General features: G+C 43.3%; 1 protein-coding gene across 1 annotated transcript in view; it reads right to left on the bottom strand.

Moving 5' to 3' along the window:
- The window catches only part of LOC308241281 (uncharacterized protein C10orf67, mitochondrial), a gene marked incomplete at both ends in the record, with an annotated part of 151,335 nt that overhangs the window by 98,674 nt on the left and 33,420 nt on the right, over positions 1–19,241 (bottom strand). The gene's annotated exons all lie outside the window — the stretch shown is intronic.

Here is a 19,241-nt window from a genome sequence, read left to right as displayed (position 1 = left end):
TGCAAACAGTGATTACCTTGTAAGAAGGTTTCAGGATAACTTACAACAAAAGACTTTAAAGTTATAGTTTTAGTAAAGCAAACTCATTTACATTTTTATTATGTGAGTCTTTTGTTTAAATCTTGCCACGTCCATTATGGGAGAGGCCTTTTCTTACGCAATAGAAGCTTATTAGGACAGCGAATCTTCTTTTCTTCTTCTTCTTGTATGTTTCAAAGCTATTGGAAACATCTGAATATACTCGCTTATGGCTGTCTACATTTTACTGCCACACGTTATTTTAAAAATTAAGGTGTAGTGGATTAGGGAAGCTGGTGCAGAACTTTATGCTTCACGGTGGTAAAATATTAAACTGATTATGCCATCTCAAAATATTAAAGAGTATGCTTAAAGGTCATTATATTAAGCTAAAAGAGATAGAAGTTTCTATATGCCTTGCTTCAAAATTGATAGACACTAGAAATACTTTTGAACTTTAAAGTAATCTTTAGATGAATTCTAACCTATCTTTCCATAGCAATGTCATGGTTGCAGATACACAAGAATAAAGTTTCCCCTCAAAACCAAAATCATTCCTTCCAATGTGCTGCTTTCCTTTTGGAATTGTATTTTTACTTAGCTTTAGAGATATCTGGGAGTAAATTATTAAAATAGTTTCAAAAAATATTTTCCTCTGTGATCATAATGGCCTAAAAAAAAATAAGTGGATATAATGTTTTGTATAACAATAATTTCTTAAAAATCAAGCGACTTAGTAAAGTAGTTAGGTCAGAGTTAATATTTAAAATAATGTTAAGTTTTGCCCTAAGCACAATTACAAATCTTCATGAGTTTGATTCCCCATTTCATTTAAATTATTTGAGCTCGATTAATTCTTAATTAACATATCTAATAGTTATGTTTTCTTATTAGTGGAGAAATCCAGTTACTAATGTCTTGTCCTACAGGGTTAAATTTGAAATGATTACAGAATGTATTTATAGACTAAAAAGGCATTTATTTATTTATTTATGGACTAAAAGGGTTTTTAAATAACAAACAAACAATATTTGCCTTGCTAGGCTTATGCATACATTTCCTAACAGTGACAAAATATGAACATCCACAGTTGATTACATGAGCGCTGTTACCTTAAAATAAACAAGAACTATTTGAATTAATCAGGTGAAGTCTAAAATTTGTAACTGGTAGCAGCTAATACCTAAATTCATTTTCTAAAAATTCTTGTTTAAAAGTAGGAAACAAGGAAAACACATTTAACTCAATTTATTTTCTCCACATAGCCATCCACAGCTCCTGTTCTTATAAGGTTAACCTTTAGCTCTGTCCCCACCATCTGTTAGCTGTAGGAACTGCAAGTAATTAACTATTCAGACTCTCACAGCAATGAGGACACTCATTAGCAAAATGAACAAAGGGATAGTTCTGGGCTGCACCGGTCATCTGTTACACTGAGTGGCAGGTTTTGTGATGGTGCTCCTTCTACCATCTGCCCACACCACTAGTTTTGGTTTACTTAAATCATGAGACGTATTTAAAATATACTGCATTAATAAACCAGGGTTAGGAAGATCATTAAAAGGTGGGTAACTAGATGTTGCTAATTTAAAGCCATGTTGTAATAGATGAGAAATTGTGTGTGATTCATGACCATCCTGTAATTTTAAGTTTATAAAGGGACATGCCAATTTAAAATGTTCCTATCATGTGAAAAGTAGGACTTCTGGTGGTGGCTTATGCACTATTTTGCTTGTAAACAGTCACAAGATATGCAGATTCACTGTTCCCAGGTTTTTTAATTCCAAACTATTTTTGAAAGAATAGTTTCTGAAAACTGGTATACTCTAGTGCCTTGCTACTCAAAGTGTAGTCCATGGACCAGGAGCCGAAGCATTACCTGGGAGATTATTGGAAATGCAGAATCTCAGGCCCCAGCCCAGCCCGACTATCAGAAGCTGTATGTTAACAATTGCTGCAGGCGATGCATATGCACAATGAAGTCTGAGAAGTACTGTTTAGAGCACCGCCTGTGCCTTCTCAGCAGTCTCCCTTCTGCCATGTTGGTGCCTCGATTTTGCAGGCTCCATGCACACGACTTGGACATCTCAATTTGATGCTGGGGGTGGAGTACGTTCTGATGCATGCCCAGGCTGCATGACAGTCACAGAGCAAAGCAGGTGCTTTCCCAATGAGTGACAACCAGGAAAGTGGCATGCTGGGGCAGTGAAGCCCTGCAGAGCTGCCCTCTTGAATGACAGCTCTGTTTCAGAACTGTCAGCAACAAGCAGTTATGTTCACCTACAGGAGTGGGGGGAGGGGATGCATGAGTGATGGTTGCACAGCTCATATGTGTTGGGGTAAGAAAAAAAAGGAAAGGTCTTTTCAAAGGAACTCAGTTGCAATTAAAACACATATGTGGCTGGACCGGGGTGGCTCAGTGGTTGAGCATCGACCTATGAACTAGGACAGTGGTCGGCAAACTCATTAGTCGGCTCGCAAGCCGCAGTTTGCCGACCACTGAACTAGGAGGTCAGGGTTAGATTCTGGGTCAGCCCATATGCCCGGGTTGTGTGTTCCATCCCCAGTGGGGGGCATGCAGGAGGCAGCCAATCAATGATTCTCTCTCATCATTGATGTTTCTATCTCTCTACCTCTCTCTTCCTCTCTGAAATCAATAAAAAATATATTTTTTCTTTATTGATTAAGGTATTACATATGTATCCATATCCTCCCATTGCCCCCCCCCCAATCCTGCCCTCACCCTCACCCTCACCCCCTGTTGTCTGTGTCCATTGGTTAGGCTTATATGCATGCATACAAGTCCTTTGGTTGATCTCTCCCCCTTACCCCCATCCTCCCCTACCTTCCCTATGAGGTTTGAGCATCTGATCGATGCTTCTCTGTCTCTGGATCTGTTTTGTTCATCAGTCTATGTTGTTCATTATAATCCACAAATGAATGAGATCATGTGATATTTATCTTTCTCTGACTGACTTATTTCACTTAGCATAACGCTCTAGCTCCATTCATGCTGTTGCAAATGGTAGGAGTTCCTTCCTTTTTTACAGCAGCATAGTATTCCATTGTGTTAATGTACCACAGTTTTTTTAATAAAGATGTATTTTTTTAAAAACACATATGTGCATGCACACATATCCATGCACCTGCACAAATACTCTGACAAACTAGCCTGCTTTAGTTTTCAAGGGGATTTATCAATGTACAGCTTGGCAACCTGATAACGCCAAGGGCATGCAGTTAAGTCACAATGGCTTCCTACAGAACTAAACCTGAAAAGAAGCTCAATCCTTGAATGAAGTTATTCTCAGGAAAATTCAAGATTAAGGATGTGTGACCTGGAGAGTTGAGGCTTCTGTAACTTGAAGAGCTTCCTTTTCTAATTTTCATTTTGTTATAAATATAAATTAAACTAGCTGTTTATTAAACTTTGATTTTTCACTCTTCTAAGGTCATAATACTACATTTTTGACAGGTGTCTCTCAAAAACAGCCCTGGAGAGAGATTAGGACTACTTAATTAACTGTAAAGCTATCTATGTGATTTGACTATGAGTAAGAATTAACTAGAGTGTTTTCCCACTGTTCATTCAATTTCTTTGCTTCAAGTTTTTTTTCAAGTTATTTCCATTGCTACTTTGAAACTTTCTAATTGTTTCTCTAAATTCTGTTTTCCAAATCTATTTTCAGATCCTTGACAACACAAACTTTTTTATACCACTAGAGGGAGCAGGTGTATAAGATGAAATTTTAAATAAAAAGATGTATCATCTAGAATTCAAGTGGCATGGAGTTTTAGGAAAGCTAGTTTTTAGTTTTTCCAGAGAGTTATTTTCTACAGTATGTGATCTGTTTTTGTGGCATTTATTCCGTGTTCTTGAAATGCACACTAGTCCTGGTGAAGCTGGAAGAAACATATGGACCCAGTTAATCAGATTTATCTCATCTTCCTCAAATCTTAGGGTGTTTACATGAAAACGGATGTGGTCTCCTTGGGGAAAAATTGAAGAAGATTAGCCAAGTTCCTGGGATGCCAACCTGAGCCAAAGAACACCCTGCTTACAGGGCAGCAGGGTGGAAACTCCCACCTCCTGTCCTCCTCACAAAGCCACCTCCATCCTTATCCAGGACATTCAGACAGACCAGGTAACCAGCTGACAACACTTAGAGATGAAAACACTCCCAGTTAGACCTGCAGTGGTTCTCAACCATTTAATACAGTTCCTCATGTTGTGGTGACCCCTAACCATAAAATTATTTTCATTGCTACTTCATAACTGTAATTTTGCTGCTGTTATGAATCTTAATGTAAATACCTGATATGCAGGATGTCTTAGGCGACCCCTGTGAAAGGGTTTTTCGACCCCCAAAGGGGTCGGGACCCACAGGTTGAGAACCGCTAACAGGGTCACCTAAGACCATCGGAAAACACAGATATTTACATTATGATTCATAACAGTAGCAACATTACAGTTATGAAGTAGCAACGAAAATAATTTTATGGTTGGGGGTCACCACAACATGAGGAACTGTATTAAAGGGTCACGGTATTAGAAAGGTTGAGAACCACTGTTTTAGTGGAATGAGTTCAATTAGCAAGTTGGGACCTTATCAACAGTCCAGAGGCCTGCCTGTTCAGTGCATTTCATGGAAGGTCAACCAGAAGGGCACATAAACTTAGAGCTTCCTCATAATGATAACTAGAATTCATAGGCTTATCTTTTTTCAAAGAACTCAAAGCAGTTCATATCCAGTACAACAGGTACCCTTCTCACAACTCTCTCTTAGCCAGGCAGGTATCACTTTCCAGTTCACAAATGGAAAATAATTGAATCAAAATGGCCTTGCCAATTGATGCTGCATTTCCTTGGCCAAGGCAAAATTAAAAGCCGAAACCCAAACATTTTTTTTTTAGCCTTTGATATTGAATAATTTTACCTAAAAAATAGGGGTAATATAGACCCATGAAAAGTTCAGAAAAGTAAATGCAAAAACTGGATCTTCCTTCACCTCCAAGGCCATCAGAACATGTAAAAAGAGTTAATATTCAATTTTATTACATCTGTGTTAATTAACAACACTACATTACTTAGAAGATGCTCAAATTTTTGTTGTTTTTAGAGCATAAATAACTCTAATAGATTAAATAAAGCAAACATTCCTTCACCAACCTGAGCCAGTTAGTAAGCAAAGTTCTTTAGAAGGATGCATGTTCAATTCCTTGTCTCTTCTAACTTCAAAGTTTCAAGTGTGGAATTTAAGATTATACTTAAAGAGACCACCAGCTCATAAGTGTTTCTTCCTAGTGATTTTATTTGTAACTTCTCATATTTTTATTAGTGTGTCAATATACATGTATATATACATGTGACATATTAATTATAATAATATACATTATAATAGAAATATACATTATCCTATATAATAAAAGACTAATATGCAAATTGTCCCCTTGACCGGGAGTTCGACCAGGGGGCAGGGCCGACCTGCCAACTGCCTGTGGCTCCTCCCACCAGCCGGCCCTGCCCCCAGTTGGTCCCCCCACCCTGATCGGGGGCGGGGCTGGCCAGCCAACCTCCCGCATCTCCTCCCTCCGGCCCGCCTGGCCCAATCGGCCCAGATCAAGGTAGGCCGGCCGGACCCCACCCCTGCACAAATTCGTGCACCAGGCCTCTAGTAATAATATACAATCTAACAAAAGAGTAATATGCAAATTAACCATCACTCCACTACACCCACAAGCCACGCCCACCAGCCAGTCAGGAGCGAATATGCAAATAAACCCAACCAGGATGGCTACCGCCACAGAGAGCAGGAGAGAGGCTTGGGTTTCCCCGGCAATGGAGGAAGCCAAGCTTTCCGCCTGCCCTTGCTGGCCTAGGCCTCCACTCAAGGCTACAAAGTTTCAATGATAGAAGATACATAAATCCAAACAGAAATGGCGGCAGCCATGGAGCTGGAAAGAGCAGGAGGCTAGGGTTGTCCCCGGCAATGGAGGAAGCCAAGCTTTCCGCACACCCTGGCCGGTCCAGGCCTCTGCTTAAGGCTACAAAGTTTCAATTATAGAAGATACATAAATCCCAACAGAAATGGCTGCCACCACGGAACAAGCAGAAGGCTTGGCTTCGCTACAGGCTACCAAGTTTCAATTGTAGAAGATAAATAAACCCCAGATACCAGGGCCTCTGCTTGGGTCTCCAGGGGGCGTGGCCGGCCTGCAAACCACCACAGGCCCCTCGCCCAGGCCACCCCATGCCCCAAGGGAACCCCCACCCTGATCCGGGACACCCTTTAGGGCAAACCAGCTGGCCCCCACCCGTGCACCAGGCCTCTATCCTTTATAATAAAAGAGTAATATGCAGATTGACCATCACTCCAACACACAAGATGGCTGCCCCCATGTGGTCAAAGATCCTGCCCCCATGTGGACACAAGAGGGCAGTTAGGAGGGATCAGGCCTGCAAGGGAGGGCAGTTGTGGGCGATCAGGCCAGCAGGGGAGGGCAGTTGGGAGGGACTAGGCCTGCAAGGAAGGGCAGTTGGGGGCGATCAAGCCTGCAGGGGAGGGCAGTTAGGGGTGACCAAGCCGGCAGAGGAGGGAAGTTGGGGGCGACCAGGCCTGCAGGGGAGAGCAGTTGGGGGGGACCAGGCCTGCAGGGGAGGGCAGTTAGGGGAAAACAGGCTGGCAGGGGAGCCGTTAGGCATCAATCAGGCTGTCAGGGGAGTGGTTAGGGGGTGATCAGGCTGGCAGGCAGAAGCGGTTAGGGGCAATCAGGAAGGCAGGCAGGCGAGCAGTTGGGAGCCAGCAGTCCTGGATTGTGAGAGGGCAGTCGGACATCCCTCAAGGGGTCCCAGATTGGAGAGGGTGCAGGCTGGGCTGAGGGACACCCCCCCATGCACAAATTTCATGCACCAGGCCTCTAGTAATCATATAATAGTATATATGTTTATATTAGAGGCCCAGTGTATGAAATTTGTGCATGGGTAGGATCCCTAGGCCTGGAAGATCAGGGCTGATTGGGGCCCTCTGGCTGCCGGCTTGGGATTTCCTTCCAGCTGCCAGCTGTGGCCTTCCTTCATTCCATGCCGCACCCTGGTGGTCAGCATACGTCATAGTGAGGGATTAGTCTCCCAGTCGAACTCCCGCGAGGACAATTTGTATAGGCTTTTATATATATAGATATATGTATATGTATATGTATATATAAAACAACCTTTAATCCTTACTGTAGAGCACAGAGCTCCACTTCCTTCTGTAGGCTGTGGATTCAGCTGGACCTCAGGCTCATATGCCATCCTTACCATTTACTAGCTGTATGTCTAGTGGGAAGTTACTTAACCACCCTGTCTCTGCTTCCTCATTTGTAAACTGATCTGTGAGATAAGAAGAGGTACCAGTTTAACCCATTCCATATTCTTGCCTCCTCCTTTGTTAAATATTAATTGACCATAAAGGCATGGGTTTATTTCTCTGCTCTATATTCTGTTCCATTGATCTATATGTCTGTTGTTATGCCAGTACCATGCTGTTTTGAGTACTATGGCTTTGTAGTATAGCTTGATTATCAGGTAGTATGATACCTCCAACTTTGTTTTTCTTTCTCAAGACTACTGAGGCCATTCGGGGTTTTTCGTTGTTCTGTATAAATTTTTGAAATATTTGTTCTAGATCTGTGAGCTATGCCATTGGTATTTTAATAGCAATTGTGTTGAATTTGTAGATTGTGTTGGATAGTATGGAAATTTTAATGGTGTTAATTTTTCCTATCCATGAATATGGTATATGCTTCAACTTATTTGTATCTCCCTCAATTTCTTTCTTCAGTATCTTATAATTTTCCAAGTACAGATCTTTTACCTCCTTGGCTAAATTTATTCCTAGGTACCATTTTGTTGTTGTTGTTGTTGTTGTTGTTGTTGCACTAGTAAATGAGATTGTTTTCTTAATTTCTCTCTGTAATAGTTTATTATTGATGTATAAAAATGCCACTGATTTCTTTTTAAAAAAATTCTTTATTGTTGAAAGTATTACATATGTCTTCTTTCCCCCCATTGACCTCTCCCAGCTCACTCCTGCCAATTTCTGAATATTAACTTTATATCTTACTACTTTGCCAAATTCATTTATTAGGTCTAGTAATTTTTGGTGGAGTATCAGTCTCTTCAATAAATGGTATTGGAAAATTGGACAAATACATGCAAAAAAAAGAAACTAGACCACCAATTTATACCATACACAAGAATAAACTCAAATTGGACTAAAGAGTGAAATATAAGTCACAAAACCATAAAAATCCTGGAAGAAGCCAGAGGCAGTAAAATCTCAGAAATTTCTAGTAGCAATATTTTTGCAGATATATTTCCTTAGGCAAGGGAAACAAAAGGAAAAAATAAACAAATAGGACCACATCAAACTAAAAAGCTTTTGTATAGCAGAGGAAACAATCAACAAAATGAAAGGGGATCCCACTGAATGGGAGACCATATTTACTAATGGCACATCTGATAAGGGGGTTAATTTCCAAAATGTATAAAAAACATACTACTCAACACCAAGAGGACAAACAACCCAATTAAAAAGTGGGCAAAGGACCTGAATAGACACTTCTCTAAAGAGGACATACAGATGGCCAAGAGACATATGAAAAAATGCTCAACATCACTAATCATCAGAGAGATGCAAATTAAAATCACAATACAGTAAGACATCTCCTCATGCCTGTCAGAATGGCTATCAATAAATCAACAAACAAGTGCTGGCAAGGATGTGAAGAAAAGGGAATCCTCGTACATTATTGGTGAGAATGCAGACTGGTGCAGCCACCTTGAAAACAGTATGGCGTTTGCTCAAAAATTTTAAAATGTTATTGCCTTTTGATGCAGTGATCCCACTTCTGGCAATATACCCAAAGTAACCAAAATATTAATTTGAAAGAATATATGTCCCCCTATGTTCTTAGCAGCATTATTTAGTATAACTAGAGGCCTGGTGCACAAATTTGTGCATGGGTGGGGTCCGGCCAGCCCACCCCTATCGGTCGAGGGGACAATTTGCATATTAGCCTTTTATTATATAAGATAGCAAAGATATGGCAACAGCCCAAGTGCCCATCAATAGATGAGTGGATAGGAAAGCTGTGGTACATTTACTCAATAAAATACTACTTAGCCGTAAAAAAGAAAATCTTACCTTTTGTGACAGCATGGATGCACCTGGAGATTATTATGCTAAGTGAAATAAGCCAGTCAGAGAAAAACAAATACCATATTATCTCACTTATATGTGGAATCTAATGAACAAAATAAAATGACGAACAAAATAGAAACAGAAGCAAGGACACATGGAACAGAGTGACAGCTGTCAGAGGGGAAGGGGTTTGGGGGGACTGGTTGAAAGGAGGAGAAGGGATCAAGCAAAATATAACACATAGACACAGACAATAGTGTGGTGATAGCCAGAGGGAAAGGGGACTGGGGCAGGTGGAAGTGGGCAAAGGGGGATGGGAATTGGGACAGAAAGAGAGTTTGCTTGGGGCGATGGGCACACAATGCAGTGTGCGGATGATGTTTTGTTGAGTTGTACACTTGAAGCCTTGTATGATTTTGTGAACCAAACTCATCCCAACAAATTCAATTGGAAAAGAAAAAAGAGGTACCACTAATGAGGCACCTAGCATCTGCTAGTTGATATTCAATAGATTGTTATTCCTCCAGCCTCTCTGCAAGCCTCTCCTACTCATCTGATCAGCTTCTTGCTCTTAGAGGTAAGAATAAAACCCCTCTATGGCTTGGACTGTGGTTGAGCCAGGATAACCCAGTGGCTCAGAGCTGACTTGAGATGAAAATAAATTCATCTTCAGGGTCCACACTTCCCACAGCCCTTAAAATTCTTCTCCTTGACAGGAATATAGGCTCTCTTTTTTGCTCTCTCTCTTTCCAGTTTGTTCCCATCAGTCTTTTGGGCAGTAAAGCAGCTCTTGGCTCCCACTTCAACAGAAAGAACTGGGGGAAAACACTCTGAGAAGTTTCTTCTTGACATTTCTCCTTAAGGTCATTCTGTTCCAAGCTGGCTTCGTGGAAGCCTCTGACTTGGGGAGACAGTTTTGTGTCTTTCAAACTATCTGGTCTGTAAAAAAGGGTGGGAATCTTCAGAATTAAAACAAAAGTCTATTTAAAGGCTCCTCTAGAGTGGAAACATTGTTTTGCAGTGGAAGACAAGTTATTTTATTGCCATTATTTAAAAAATCAAGAACAAATTTATTGCTCTTATTTATAACTATTATGGATTTTCTAGAATATGCCATTGAGCAGAAAAGGGTTGGACTGGCTTATGTTGTGGAGAGATGCCCAAGATACATTACCTGTATTTCCTTGATTCTTAAGCCTAGATTTTAGATAGTTATAACTTTATTTACAGATATTTAAATTAATTATTCTTTGCTTTGAAACTTACTTCATAATGTTCTAATTCTGCTTTTAATTCCTTAATAACTTCTTCCTGGTCCTTCAGTTTTAGTAACAAAATATTTACTTTGTCAGTAGTTAAGTCATGCATAGAAGGAATCTCTTCTTCTACCTCAAAGAATTGCTGCAGGGAGAAAGGGGAATAAGCAGAATTAAAAATCAGACATCTACCACCACCAGAAACCATTTCATGTTTTATTTAAGTATTGCCGTGTAAGTTATTTTATTTTTGTGATGTGTACACAATTTTCAGTAAAAATATTTATATTGACCGATATGCTGAAGTATCGTGGACTATAGCAGAGTATTATTCTGGTCAGGGCACATACCCCAGTCGGGTATGTAGGGAAGGCAACCAATTGATTTTTCTCTCTCACATATATGTTTCTCTCTCTCTCTCTCTCTCTCTCTCTCTCTCTCTCTCTCCCCCCCCCTCTCCCTGAAAACAATAAGAACATTTCATTGGGTGAGGATTTAAACAAACAAATAAATAAATAAACTGCTTTTTATTATGAATACCAGTAGACTGAGAAGAAGAATATTTTTTTTTAAATATATTTTATTGATATTTTACAGAGAGGAAGGGAGAGGGATAGAGAGCTAGAAACATCGATGAGAGAGAAACATCGATCAGCTGCCTCTTGCACACCTCCCACTGGGGATGTGCCCGCAAACAAGGTACATGCCCTTGACCGGAATCGAACCCGGGACCCTTCAGTCCGCAGGCCGACGCTCTATCCACTGAGCCAAACCGGTTTTGGCGAGAAGAAGAATATTTTTGAGGTGGAATTAAGAGTCCAGCCAGGAACAAAACACTGACATAGTCTACACAGCCACTAATAAAAAAAATCAGTATATAAATATGCAGTAGACATAAAAAAAGTAAAAACAATAACCTATATGGTAATAACAGCTTTTTTAATTAGATGATTTTTTTTTAATCTCCACCCGAGGATATTTTTTCCATTGCTTTTCAGAGAGAGTAGAAGGGAAGGGAGGAGGGAGAGACAGAAACATGGATGTGAGAGAGAGACATCAACTGGCTGCCTCCCACACTCGCCTTAACTCGGGGTGAGGAGCTAATCTGCAACCCAGGAATTGAACCTGCAACTCTTCTATGTGTGGGCTGATGCTCTAATTACTGAGAAACACTGTTCAGGTCTAAATTGGGTGACTTTTAAAGAACAGCATTGATTATGTAATCTATTCTTCCCATCTATTCATAGCTAAGCCTACAAATAAAACACTTTGCAGAGGCCAAGACATATTACCCCACTAGTGCCCTGGGTATCACAAAGGCATCTCAAATGCAACAAGTCCAAACACAGTTCACCATCTTCATGGTCATCCATTCTGTCTCCCCCCATTAACAGCAGCACAAGCCTGAAACCTATTTTCTGTCATTTTAAGCCCCTCTACTCCCTCACCATTTCACCAAATCTATTCAGTCCACTCCTAAATGTCTCCTAAACCCACCCTCTCCTTCCCTGTCCCACTACCTTGTTCGCCTGGGCTATTGTAATAGCCTGTTAACGTGCCTCCCTCCCTCGCCTTTTGTGCTCTCCAACCAATCTCCACACGGTGACCAAAATGATCTTTCTAAAATGCAGCTCTCTCCATCTCTAACAGGCTAAAATCCAACTCCCTTTGCTCGGTGCACAAAATAGCACCATTCACGTTCACGATCTGCTACCAGCTTACCCGGCCACTAACTCATGTTAGTCTTATCTTCCCTCTCTCCCATCCAAACTGGGCATTTTACCAGTACTGATACTCAGCATGCAAGTTCTCAGGCACACCATGCTGCCAGATCTCTATGCGCTTGCACTTGGAGGTCTTACCCCACTCAACGATTTCTACTTGTCAAACAGAATAGCATTAGAGTAGGCCAGCCTGAGTCTGCAGACCAGCTCTGCCGTCACGTAGTAGCTTTGTGACCCTGAACAAGTGTCTCAGACCCTCTCTATCTAGGTGCTATCATCTGTAATATTAATAGTACCTGCATCATTAAGAATTTTAAAAGGTAATGAACAGTGTCTATAACACACTCGGCTCCCAATAAGTTTTATATCTTAGCATTTATGAATGTTGTTATTGTTTATCATTTCAACCCAGATGTTACCTGCTCTGGGAAACCTTAACACCTCTCTACTGCCCACCTGCCTTCCACCACTGTGTTCCGACAGGCTGGCCACGTCATCTTCAAAACACAGCACAAACCACCCCGGGGAGCTCATTTAAAATCCCACCAGGAGCTACTGCACAGCTCAGCCAGCCTGCCTTTCGGCTGTGCCCGATCTCTGTGGACTTTAGGACAGAGAGGGTCACAGTTCTTCAGAACAAAAAGTTTTACTTCTGAGATTTCCAATCGGCTGGACCCCAGCAGCAAGCTAACCTACCAGTCGGAGCATCTGCCCCCTGGTGGTCAGTGCACATCATAATGAGCAGTTGAGCTGCCTTAGCATATCATTAGCATATTATGCTTTGATTGGTTGAACGGACGACCAGACACTTAGCATATTGGGCTTTTATTATATAGTATTTTTAAAAATATTTTTATTGATATCAGAGAGGAAGGGAGAGAGAGAGAGAGTAATTGATCGGCTGCCACCTGCACACTCCACATTGGGGATCGAACTCGCACCCGGGCATATGCCCTAACCAGGAATTGAACAATGACCTCTTGATTCATAGGTCAACACTCAACCACTGAGCCACATGACTTGCCACAGTGTTTAGTATGGCCTATCTCCTTTCCTTAGTAAACTGGTTCCTGTTATGCTCAATGCACTGATGTATTTATTTGTTGGCATTCCCTTCATGTAACTGATCTCTTGACCACACTCTGCTACTGACAGCTTGGCTAGAATACAGGAGAAGAGAAAGGAGGCATGAGCATATCTTTGGTCTTTTCATTCACAATAGCAAGAATATTTTTGGACTTTAATTCCTTTGGTCTTGCAAGAAGAATTAATATTTATCTTTTAATTTTGCCATTGGCATTTGAAAATGAGAAGGGGTTAATATTCCCATCTGGGGCATAACTGTCAGCTTTTTCTTATTACAATAATTTTGTGCTGTCTTTTGATATTATGGGTAAAACCTCTTTTAAAAAAAAATCTTTATTGTTGAAAGTATTACAGATATCCCCCTTTCCTCCTCATTGCCTCCCTCCACCCAGTTCCCACCCAACCCAAGGCCTTCACCACCCTATTATCTGTGTCCATATGTAATGCATATCTGTATATATAAAAGCCTAATATGCTAAGTGTCCGACTGTTCAACCATTCGACCTTTTGACAGGTAGCTGTGACCACCAGGGGGCAGATGGATTCATGCACTGGTGGGGTCCCTCAGCCTGGCCTGTGGGGATCTGGCTAAACTGGCAGTCTGACAACCCCCAAAGGGTCCTGGATTGCCAGAGGGCACAGGTCAGGCTGAGGGCCTCTAGTATGCATATAGGACTAGAGGCCCAGTGCACGAAATTTGTGCACGGGGGGGGGGGGGGGGAGTCCCCTCAGCCCAGCCTGCACCTTCTCCAATCCGGGACCCCTTGGGGAATGTCTGACTGCTGGTTTAGGCCCAATCCTGCAGATCGGGCCTAAACCGGCAGTCAGACATCCCTCTCACAATCCGGGACCACTGGCTCTTAACTGTTCACCTGCCTGCCTGTCTGATCACACCTAACTGCCCCCCGCTGCTTGCCTGGTCACCCCCAACAGCCCCCCTGCAGGCATAGTCACCCCCAAATGCCCCCCCACTGGCCTGGTTGCCCCCAACTTCCCCCTCCCGCCAGACTGGTTGCCCCTTAGTGCCCCCCACACTGGCCTGGTCGCCCTTTATTGCACCCCCTGCTGGTGTGGTCGCCCAAAACTGCCCCCCCGCCACCAACCTGGTTGCCCATCACTGCTCCCCTCTGCCAGCCTGGTTGCCCCTCACTGCCACCCCTGCCAGTCTGGTCGCCCCCAACTGCCCCCCCTGCGGGCCTGGTAGCCCCATGCAGCCTGCTGCTCAGTTGTTTGGTCACCCCTCAATAAGCCCCTGCTGTCCTGGTTGCCCCATGCAGCCTGCTGCTCAGTCGTTTGGTTACCCCTCACTAACTCCCCTGCCGGCCTGGTCACCCCATGCAACCTGCTGCTCGGCTATGTGCACCATCTTGTTGTAGTTGACCTTTGATTGCTGTTGGTGCCACTGGCCAATTGGCTGTAAGGACCAGCCCCTCACTAACCCCCCTGCCAACCTGGTCGCCTCATGCAGCCTGCTGCTCAGTTGTTTGGTCACCCCTCACTAACTCCCCTGCCAGTCTGGTCACCCCACACAGCCTGTTTGGTCATCCGTTCAGTAGCTTCAGATGCGATGGTCGCTTAGCCTTTTATATATATAGATTATATAGGTTGCTATGACACGCACTGACCCTCTCAGGTTTGTTCATCTGTTCCATGTTTTCATGACTCTGGTTTTATTTTACTTATCAGCTTGTGTTCATTAAATTCTTTGTTCATTTATTTTGATTTTTAGATTAAATTGTTGATATGTATTTATTGCCATTTTATTGTTCATTTTTTAAAATCTTTTCTTCTTCCTCTTTTTGAAAAATACCCTTTAACATTTCATGTAATACTGGTTTGGTGGTGATGAACTCCTTTAACTTTTTCTTGTCTGTGAAGCCCTTTATCTGACCTTTAATTCTAAATGATAGCTTTGCTGGGTAGAGTAATCTTGGTTGTAGGTCCTTGCTATTCATCACTTTGAATATTTCTTGCCACTCCCTTCTGGCCTTCAAAGTTTCTGTTGAGAAATGAGCTGACATTGGTATGGGTACTCCCTTATAGGTTACTAACTGCTTTTCTCTTGCTGCTTTTAAGATTCTATCTTTGTCTTTAATCCTTGGCATTATAATTATGATGTGTCTTGGTATAGCCTCTTTGGGTTCCTCTTGTTTGGGACTCTCTGTGCTTCCTGGACTTGTAAGTCTATTTCTTTCATCAGGTAGGGGAAGTTTTCTGTAATTATTTATTCAAAGAGGTTTTCAATATCTTGCTTTCTCTCTTCTCCTTCTGGCATCCCCATAATGTGAATGTTGGTACCCTTGAAGTTGTCCCAAAGGCTCCTTACACTATTTTCATATTTTTGGAATATTGTTTCTTTTTGCTGTTAAGATTAGGTGTTTTTTGCTTCCTCATATTCCATATTGTTGTTTTGGTTCTTGGAATCCTCTACTGTACTGTTGAATCCCTGTAAATTATTCTTTATTTCAGTTAGTGTATGCTTAATTTCTGACTGGTCCTTTTTTATGTCTTTGAAATTCTAAGATCCTTAAAAGTCTCATGAAGTCCCTTGAAGTTCACTTTGAATCCCTTGAAGCTCTTATTAAGTTCCTTAAGCATCCTTATAACCATTGTTTTGAACTCTGTATCCAGTAGCTTGCTTGCTTCCATTTCATTTATTTCTCTTTCTGGAAATTTCTTCTGTTCTTTCATTTGTGACATGTTTCTTTGTCTCCACATTTTTGCTGCTTTCCTGTGTTTGTTTCCATATATTATGTAGAGCTGTATGTCTCTTGGAATTAGTAGAGTGGCCTTGTGTATGCAGTAGGGCCCAGTGTCTCAGCCTTCCTAGTCACCTGAGCTGGGCACTCTAGGTGCACCCCTTTGTAGGCTATGTGCACCATCTTGTTGTAGTTGAGCTGTGATTGCTGTTGGTGCCACTGGGAGGAGTTGACCTACAGGCCAATTGGCTGTGAGGACCAGCTGTGACTACATTGGAAGAGTAGCTGTGCAGGAGATACCCCTATGGAGCAGGACTTGCTTCAGTGGGGCTTTGGTGCTCACCGAGTCTTCCCCTTGAGTGTGTCACTTGTGGATGTGCAGAGTTGTAATCTGGTATGTTCTGAAGCTGTCTACCAGGTGCACTGGCTCTGGAGCCTCCTGAGAGATGCAAAGTCAGCCACTGCCTGGGGCCACCTGGCAGGAGATACCAAGCTATCTGCAGATGGCTGCTATTTGTATTGGGCTTAGAAGTGTCCAGCAAGGCCAAGCTGTGAATCAAGGCAGGCTGGAGCTAGTGCTGGGTCTTGGGCCTCTTATTAATAGGTATATGGCATGCTGATGCCAGCTGCTGCTTGTTTAAGACATTTTAGGAAAGTTTGAAGCCTGAGCCAGGACAGGCCATTCATATGGAAAAGCAGCTGCAAGCAGCTTGGGTAGGACTACAAGTTGGATGGGGTATGGCAGTGGTCAGCAAACTGCGGCTCGCGAGCCACATGCAGCACTTTGGCCCCTTGAGTGTGGCTCTTCCACAAAATACCACATGCGGGCGTGCACATACAGTCCGATTGAAACTTCATGGCCCATGTGCAGAAATCGGTTTTCAGCTCTCAAAAGAAATTTCAATCGTTGTACTGTTGATATTTGGCTCTGTTGACTAATGAGTTTGCTCACCACTGGGGTAAGGTCTCAGGGAATCACCAGGATGGAGCAAACAGTGTGAGGCACATTGATGGAAACTCAGATATGGCTGCCAGTCAGCTCTGGGACAGGGGAGGTTTCAGCACAGGAACAAGACACCTGCAAGCACCTCCATCTGGGAGAAAGCCGCCCCTGAGTTCCTGCCCCTATGCCAGGCAATCCAGTTTTTCCTCATAAGTCCCTGAATCCCCTAATGCCTCCAGTCAGCACTGATTCCAGTGCTGACTGGAGTTCAGAGGGAGCTGGACTGTGTAAGTTTCATGTGCTGGCACTTTAAGAGGGACTGCCTGAGTCTCCAGCAGCCTCTGTGTCACTCAGCCATTATCCCTGCTGGTTTTTACAGCCCAGAGTTACAAAGATTTCTCTTTCCAGCTCTGGAACCCTGGGCTGGGGGGCTGGTGTGGGACTGCGATTCCTTGCCTCCAGCTGAGATATCCCTCCTGATTGAAAAAAAAACCCACAAAAAAACCCACACATATGTTGGACCATCCCATTCTACTAGGCAAAACCTCTTGGTAGACAATATCAGACAACATAGTTGGACATAACCTAAGGTGAGAAATCGACTAGGAAGTAAATTCTGTGTTGGATAGAAAGTGACTTAGTCATTAGATGTAAATAACGTACTCTTAACCCCAGGTTGAGCCTCTGGGGCACCAGGGGTCTCAGGATTCCCAGAGGAGTAGTGGTTGGTTTGGGGGGCTACATCATGAAGGTACAGGCAGGGCTTTCCTCTCCCCCAGGGCTCAGACACACACTTAGTTGATCATAGACTAAATGGTTAAATTCAGTGAATTAAGAGAAAAAGAAAAATCCAGGAATACTGTGTTCCTTCCATGTGGAGTGATATCCTCCACTCAATTATCTGATTATGATCTTGAAAGAAGAAAGTTGGTCACATCCTGGCCATCACCTTCTTTTCCCTTCTCCTTGGGATAAGCACTGCAGGAGCATACGCCTTGCCTGGCAGGAAGAGATCTGCCCAGCCACTGCTGCCTGTGATAGGAGTCACGTCAGCCTGATTCACTGAGTAGCCTGTTTTATCAGTAAAACAGATGATCTTTATTTATTTTATTAGAGGCCCAGTGCAAGAAATTTGTGCCGGGGGTGGGGGGGTCCCCTCAGCCCAGCCTGCACCCTCTCCAATCCGGGACCCCTCAGGGGACGTCCGACTGCTAGTTTAAGCCTGATCCTGCGGATGGGGCCTAAACCAGCAATTGGACATCCCTTTCACAATCTGGGACCACTGGCTCCTAAGCTCACCTGCCTACCTGCCTGATCGCCCCTAACTGCACCCCCTGCTGGCCTGGTCACCCCCAAATACCGCCCCCTGGCCTAGTTACCCCCAAGTGCCCCCCCCCATTGGCCTGGTCACCTCTAACTGCCCCCCCTGCTGGCCTGGTTGCCCCTTACTGCCCCCACTGCCAGCCTGGTTGCCCTCAACTGCCCCCCCACCCCCGTGGGCCTGGTTGCCCCACATAGCCTGCTATTTGGTCATTTGGTTGCCCCTCCCTAACCCCCCTGCTGACCTGGTCGCCCCATGCAGCCTGTTGGGTCGTCTGTTCAGTTGCAATAGTCGCTTAGGCTTATATATATATATATATATATATATATATATATATATATATATTTTTTTTTTACTTTTCAACTGGCCCAGAACCTGGGTGGGAAAGCGGGGAGTTATTTATCAAGTGTCATCACCGATCCAAGTATTTATCTTTCAAGTTTGCAAATCTGAGCATGTTGTGAAAACTGCTTAGAAGTCTTCTATGTCTTCAAGATAAAATATTAATTCCTTAGCTTCACTTTCTTGTGTCACCTCTCACCACTTTCTCCAGCCTTCTCGTCTTCCAAACATATCCAACCATTTACAGTTGCCTGACTTGACCTTGCACTTTATGCCTCTATACTGTCAAATAGGACACTTCCTTATCTTCCTCCCATCTTCCATCAGCTTGCCAAATATTCATCATCTGCCTTCCTCTCTCTCTAAAAGTCAATCTACACTAATAAAAGAGAAAGATGCAAATTGACCGTACCTCTGCTACACCCACCAGCCAATTAGGAGTGAGTATGCAAAATAACCTGAAAAGATGGCGGTGGCCTGGCCCCCCAGCCGCTCTGAGCCTGTGGGAGTTGGAGAAGTCTGGTGCCAGCCTCTGAGGCTGGCTGCGGCCAGGAAGACCAAGAAGCCGCCTTCCCCGTGATCCCAGGCCACAGCCAGCTGGAGAAGCCGCCCGCCCCACATCTGCCCACCCCACGTCCTGGGGGAGATGGAGAAACCAGGCCCCAGT

The sequence above is a fragment of the Plecotus auritus genome (assembly GCF_963455305.1).
Source record: "Plecotus auritus genome assembly, chromosome: 1".
Lineage (NCBI taxonomy): Eukaryota > Metazoa > Chordata > Mammalia > Chiroptera > Vespertilionidae > Plecotus > Plecotus auritus.
Note: the sequence above shows the minus strand (reverse complement) of the source record. Positions and strands in the feature narration are given on the sequence as shown.